Here is a 7,709-nt window from a genome sequence, read left to right as displayed (position 1 = left end):
GACCCACCGCCATTTTTTATTCTAGCGTAGAAGTAACATTATCAACACCACATTCCTGTATCAATTGAATGGAAAGCTATAATATGTAGGTATTTCCCTTGAGAATGTTGAAGCTACTATGGATCTTGAAAATTTTAGCTTGGATAAAAACAGATATTCATAGTGGAGACAGTTGTCATAGGCAACACAATCGTCATTAAAGGCAACATAGTCATTACATTTCAACATATTGGGAGGTAGTTTAATCCACCTGACTATAGAAACGTACTCTGCTATAGATTATGGAGTTACAAACATGTCATTGGTTGATTGCAATGCAGAAGGAAGACAAAAGCACATGGTAATTGACGTAGTTTCTTTTACAGTTTCATCCCCTTAATGTAGCTTCATACCGTACTAACGACTCTATGGTAGTGATGACAGAGCATCACATGCCACTTTTTACTATGTTTTTAGTACTTTTCTTTGCATTTCAAGACAAATAAGATGAGAGTTATAGGAGTTGTCAACGGTTTGAGGAACATATTGTATTGTTTTTACTCGAGTCGTTGTAATTCACGTTATCCCAAATCATGCAACTCTATGTTTTGAGTGTTTTGTAGTGAGAAATCATGTAAATCGACGAATCAAGACATCACGTGAAGGATCAAGGATATGAAGGTTGAATTCAATGGTTTTAAGAAGAATTTTGAAGATAATTCAAAGTAAGGAAAATTCATTTCAGGCTCTTATGAGTTTCCATACGGAAGAACGATCGAAAACGGGAGGAAAATGTTATATTTCGCACCTCAGGAGATACCTCGAGCGCCATTTGCGTATATTGCGCACGACTGCGGGTAGAAATTGCCTGTAGTTTGTTTTCCAAGCTGGATTGGTACAAAAAAGGCCCAGTTTTCTTTTTTTAAAACCCTAAGTAATCATTTCCAAAAAATAAAGACTTTTGCGCTCATTATTTTTCATTCAAAAAGTTGATGGTTCAAGGCAAAGGTCAAACATCAGAGTTTCATGACAAAATTTCTTCCTCCTCTTGTTCTTTTTAGGGTATGTTTTTATAATGTTTTGTTACAATGTTTGTTGCCACGAGCAACTAAACCTCTTGATTAGGCTTTCAAGATGAACCCTTCTTATTTGTTCGAATCTATTAATAAAGTTTTCATTCAGTTTTGCTTTTCTTGTGTTCTATTTAAATTAGTTTTTGTTTGTTCTTAATGCTTTTTTCAAAAGAGATCCATGTATCGTAATCTTGAAAATTGATTCGTAAGTGAAAATTATTAGGATTGACAACGCGAAATTATTTATCCATGTATGCCTGTTTTAATTACTTATTTCACAATTGTGTTAATGAAATTCAAGTTTGAAACCTAACGTCATCTACTCTCTTCTTTGGACAACGCTATAATATAACACAGGTTAATTCAGAATATACGTTGATGTGAGAAACTTTGTATGAGTTTTTAAACCTTATGTTTCAGTAAATCATGGGTAGACACACCACATAGTTGTTTGTTTCTTAAGTTAATTCCAACAAAGACGAATGAGGGATTCAAGGATTCCCTAATCACCGTTAATAATTTAAATCACAACCTAATATTGCATTGGGCAAGACAATTAAACCTCACAGCTCTATTCATTTAACTTTTACTTTCATATTTTGAAACGGGTTTTACTAATTGCTAAGTTAAACGACAATCCATATAGAGAACGATAAATTTACTACTTTATTACTTGTTACAATTTGGTGCACTTGCCAATTTCGTCCACCAGTTAGCATAAACCAAAAACAGTGACAACGGTGAGACAACATAATTGCACACTTAAAAAAAGAAAATTATGTTAAATCACATGTAGATATAATTGGTTCTCTTGAATCCCAAAATTCAGGTTTCTTATAAAGTGATATTGATCTCGGACATACCGTGAATGATGTCAAATTGTTTCTAGCTGAGATTCGTAATTAACGTCGGACAATTAGAGCTACACTCCTTTAACAAAGATGAGTTCGAGCAAAAAGACATTTTTGCAACATTCACTAGACAAAATTACAAATGATAGGTGACAGTATTAGAAAGCACATAAATAAAGATTTGAATTGTATCAAACCGTTTAAAATCTTTATTTATGCTGAGATGACAACAACCATCTCAAACAAGGACATTTTGTATTAATTGATTTTATAGGCGAAATCCATCAACAAAATAATATTAAATGTATTAAACAATTTGACCAATTCGAGATGCGTCTGAGAAATATGTTTAGCAGTTGTAGACTCATCCACAATTTTAAATTTGTAAACATATGTCATTATCCAAACATATATATCAACGAATGCTGTATTTTTTATCTTGAAGTCTTAATGAAGTTTTTGTATCTCTGTCACGCATTGTAAAGTTGTTTTTATTGTCGTTGCATTTTTTTATATCTTTCAAAGTCACCATAATATTTATTGCACCGTAATCTTTGTCATCTCAACAATAAGCTCATTCTTTTTCTCGTCTAAATGACTAACAAGAATATGACTTTCTAAATTTGACGTCATCTAATGGTTGTGTAATCCAAACGCAGCATTAAGTCTACATTCAAGATTTAAAATAATGACCCCTCAACCTAGATGGACATTAACATTTTTTTGATCTCGTGTCTTCTCATTTTAAGTTATTTTTGGTTCCTTTAAACACACCACACAATTCTCAACCCAATATAAAAAATGGTTTTCTTTGTTCATTACCATTCAGATATGTCTATAATTATAATAAATACTGCATTTGTTGCTCCACAACGAGCCAAGTTGATCAAATCATATAGAACGTTATTTGTCTTCTTTGGGTAAAAATTTATTTCTCACACATCATACTAGAGCTGTCAAAACGGGCGGCCCGGCCCTAAACGGGCTGGCCCTAGCGGGCCAGGCCAAAAAGCCCGGTTGACAAAACGGGCTTGAAATATACTACCCGAGCCCGGCCCTACACGGGCCGCGGGCTAAACGAGCCGGCCCGTATTAAAAATTATATATTTTTTTTATTTTAAAAAAGTACTATAAAACACTGCTATAATTTTTTTATAAATAATATTTTTAATATGTTTAAATAATGTCTAGCACAAAAGTAAATTGTAATCATTTTCGTACAAACGTCGTAAACTAAAACTACGATGAAAATGATTTTAAATAAATTAGATATGTTATGGTTATAGATATTTATATATTCGATCTTTAAAACTATAAATAACGAAATGAATAAATATAATTTTATATTACATTTATATTTGTGTTAATTCATTGAATTTTCACTTTTGTTTTTCACTTTGATAATCAACTAAGTAAATAATTATTTGAAAAATATATATAATTTATAGATTTTTTTTTGTTATGCGGCTAACGGGCTACCCGCGGCCCATTCGGACTAGCCCTAACGGGTACCGGACTTTTAAGGGCCGGGCTAAAAAGTCCTATTAAAATTCGGGCTCAATATTTTAGGCCTAAGCCCTATATTTATTCGGGCTAAACGGACCGGCCCATACGGGCCGGCCCGTTTTGACAGCTCTACATCATACACCGTTGGATTAACAACGTCGGGTTCAATAATGTTTATTTTTAAATCAGCATGAGGTTTAATCATAACTATAAATATATTGCAAAACAAAATCAAATACGACAAATTAAAACATAAACACGTACACATTTCAAGACAAAGAAAGTAAAAGGACTTTATGTTGTCTCTTCTTCTCTTTTCTCCCGTTTATTACATATATACACACACGTATTTTTTTTAAGACTATGTTAATTTAATCATACTAATGCTATTTATCTACATCATTAATTAATTAAAGATTGATAAACGGAAAGTCATAAAAAACGTAAAAGTCTTATTCAACGACATTGTTTGTGGTATTTTAGTGCATCAATGTCAAACATCATTTTCATATCTCAATTCAATACAAAAACATCATTCATCGATACGTATCTTACTTTGTATTCCAAAACACTTCTATATCTTATGATACATACAAAACGAAAAACACCATTCGCAGATACGTATCTCACTCTTTATCCCAAAATACCATGTTGGTAAATATGATAATAATCTAAAATATTATACTCATATCAGAGTTATGTTTGATTTTGATTGAATTAAGGGTGATTTATGTTGTTTATTTTCGTTTTTGAGTTGAATTTTTAAGTATATTGAAGTTAGTATATGATATTTGAAGTATTTTAGAGTTTGTATATGATATTTTAAATATTTTTTTGCTAATGTATCTTATGATACACGATACAATAAGATACACGATTCAAAAAGTTGTCGAACGATACATAATACATATTCTAATTTGACTACCGTGTTGTTTACCACTAGTTTTGGCTGCATGTGAGCTATGGTGAATTCACACGTCTCAACAATTTAAGATGCAAGCTATGAATTATGTGCATGACATTCATGCAGTATCTACTATGCTCAGTATATGTCATTTTGTTTTTAATGGGTATATCTTAAAGACCTTTTATAATAGTCATCCAAACTAAACAAAACCGCGTGTGAACTTTATTTTGGATCAAATGACTTTTCACCTTAAAAGTTAAAATTGCAGACACCTTTAATACTCAAGGGTCATATTTATAAAATAAGTTTATATTTACCTCTCTTAATGAACCTTAAATCCAGAATCTCCAAATCCAAAACCTTAATTTTTTTACTGTTAGAACAAACCTTGAAGTTAATTATCAACAAATTTAATATTAAAAAAATTCTTAATTTTTGATAAAAATATAAATAAACTTTCTTAATTTTTGTATATTTAATGTTAGAAAAATGCTAAATTTTACGAAAGAAAACATGCACAAAAGCAAAGAATAATTTTTGAACCGCCAGTTATACCCACACATCCTTGTTTGGGGTCAAACACCATCTGAGTAGTCATTGACTATTAAAAAGAAGAAAAAAAAAATATCATTGTCTTCCGTCTCCGGCCTATCAAAGCCTGGCCTGGCCTGGCCTATTCCCAACCCTAGTAATAAGGTTTCATGGGTCATAGCAACATAACACACATAAAAATATAAGACTATGTTGGTAAAATACACCATTTGTTTTTTGAAAGAGCACAAAAGATACTTTAGAGTTACGTTATGTTGGAAATTATCCCGCCTCAAGTGTGAGGGGATGCGTTGGTAATCCCACCTTTATTGCGATCTGCCTCTAGTTGCCTTGTGTTGGCTTGACTTTGAGGGGGTGAATTTAATCTCACATAAGTTGGATAAGACGTTTGGTAAGAGTTTATAAAGAGGATGCACTCCTCGCCTTACAAGCCGGTTTTGTAAGGATGAGTTAGGCTCCCAAATTTCAACATGGTATTAGAGCTTGTCGAATTCAAGGGCCACCTACCTATTCGCGTACCAAGCCCAAAGAGTGTTGGGTGTGAGGGGGTGCATTGAAAAAAATCCAAGTCCCACATCAGATAACTAAAACTCTTGATAAGAGTTTATAAATGAGGCAATCCTCACCTTGCAAGTCGGTTTTGTAAGGATGAGTTAGACCCCAAATTTCAACATGGTATCAGATCCTATCCAAGATCCACCGTTGTCGGGATTCCGCATTGCCACGCTTCATGCCCGTTGGATCTGAGTGCGAGGGAGTGTGTTGGAAATCCTCCCCCAAGTGTGAGGGGATGTGTTGGTAATCCCACCTTTATTGCGATCTGCCTCTAGTTGCCTTGTGCTGGCTTGACTTTGAGGGGGTGGATTTAGTCCCAAATCAGTTAGGTAGGACGCTTAATAAGAGTTTATTAAGAGGAGACACTCCCCACCTTACAAGTCAGTTTTTTAATGATGAGTTAAACCTCAAATTTCAACACGTTATCCTTACATAATGATTTCCCATAACACTGAAAAAATTGAAACTTGGAATTGTTCATTGCTGTGATGAACTCCAATAATTTTAAGGCAACTTTATCAATTGCATATTTTTCAAAATCAAATAAACATCACATCTCAACCAATCAAAACCAATCTACATAAACACTTAGACTTTGTTTGCGAGTTTGGAGGGGAAGGTTTGGAAAAAAGGAATGAGCAAGTGGAAGAAATAGAGGAAAATGGGAAGGAGGGCTTTGGGGGATTAACTTTTCTTCATAATACAAAACCCTCCTCATTTGGGGAAACTAAAAAGTTGTATTGGAGGAGGGTTTTGGGGGGTTTTGGAGAGTTAATACACTACAAGAATAATGACCCTTTGCCAGGGATTTTGACAAGGGTTTGAAACCCCTGGCAAATTTGCCAGGGAAAATACCAAGGAAAACCGGTGGCACAAAAGACAGGGATTTGCCCCTCGCTTTTTGACAAAAATCCCTCGGTTTTGATAAGGCGCCAGTTTGAAATTTGAAAATCTGTGGGAATCTGTGCTTGTCAGCAAAAACCGACGGAAAAAGCCAGGGAACAGCCCCTCGGTTTGCGAAAACCAAAGGAATCCCTGCGTTTTCCCAGCTGAGTTGACAAGGGCCTGCCAAAAGCTGAGCGCTGCCGGCCTGCCAGGGGCGGAACCCCTCGGATTTTGCTAGTTTCCGTCGCAAATATCAACACGTTCTGCGCCTACTTCTGCGCCTACCTAAGCTAGGATTTGACCGATTTTTCCGAGGGACGTGTCCGTGGCAAAGGCCCTGGTTTTTTCCCTTTCCTATATAAGGGTAGCACCGGTTTGATCATGTGCAAATCTCTTAGAAACTTTCTCCTTCTCTTAAAACACAATACCTTCATACAAAACATTCTTCAATCTTCTATTATTTGGTAAAAAAATTATTTATTTGTTATATGTTTTATCATGATGTTAAATTTTACTACTTATTAATGTTATTTATTTTGTTTGTTATTTGCAGCTGTGTTATTTATCCGCCTCCTGGTGTTAGGTTTTGCTCCAACTCTTGCTGTTTTTGGATTGCATTGCAGATTTCTATTGGAAAGCTTCAACATGTTAGTGATATTTTTTTCTCATAACACTATAACTGATATACATGTTGATGATGTGTTGTATGTAAAATATGCTAATTGTTTGATAAAGTATTTTTTTTTTCCGAAAATCTGAAGAAAAAAAAATTATATCATGATAATTTTATTTTTGTTTGTTAATATTATTATGCATCAATGTTGGCAATTTTTAAAATATATCCATTTTTTATTGTGATAAAATGAAATGCATGTTTTTGTTGTGATAAAATGAATTATATATATATATGCATATTTTATTTTTTGTGATCAAATGAAATAATATATGCATGTTGTTTTAATTTATTGTGATTAATTAAATGAAAGATTTGCATGCTGTTTTTTTTTTTTTTTTGTGATAAAATGAAATATATGCATGTTGTAGTAGAATGTTAAAAAAAATATATGCATGCTGTAGTTAAATTGTTTGTTTTAAACTAAATCTGTTATTAAAAATTTATTTATTTTTAAATTTTATAATAACTAGTTTTTATAAATATATTTTAGTTTAGTTAATGCCATATTAAAACTAGTTTCTAAATTATAACATAAATATAATTTAAATATAAAAACAGATTTTTAAACATAATGCTGTTTTTTAATAAATTAAAATCTGTTTTTATATTTAAAAATCTGTTGCTATATTTAAATTATAATTATTATTTTAATAAATTAAAACTAATCAAAGCGTTGGAAAATAAAAATGCTTCATAAAAAATACTATACTAAAAATTTCTATTGT

Source organism: Medicago truncatula, chromosome 3 (genome assembly GCF_003473485.1).
Source record: "Medicago truncatula cultivar Jemalong A17 chromosome 3, MtrunA17r5.0-ANR, whole genome shotgun sequence".
Lineage (NCBI taxonomy): Eukaryota > Viridiplantae > Streptophyta > Magnoliopsida > Fabales > Fabaceae > Medicago > Medicago truncatula.
Note: the sequence above shows the minus strand (reverse complement) of the source record.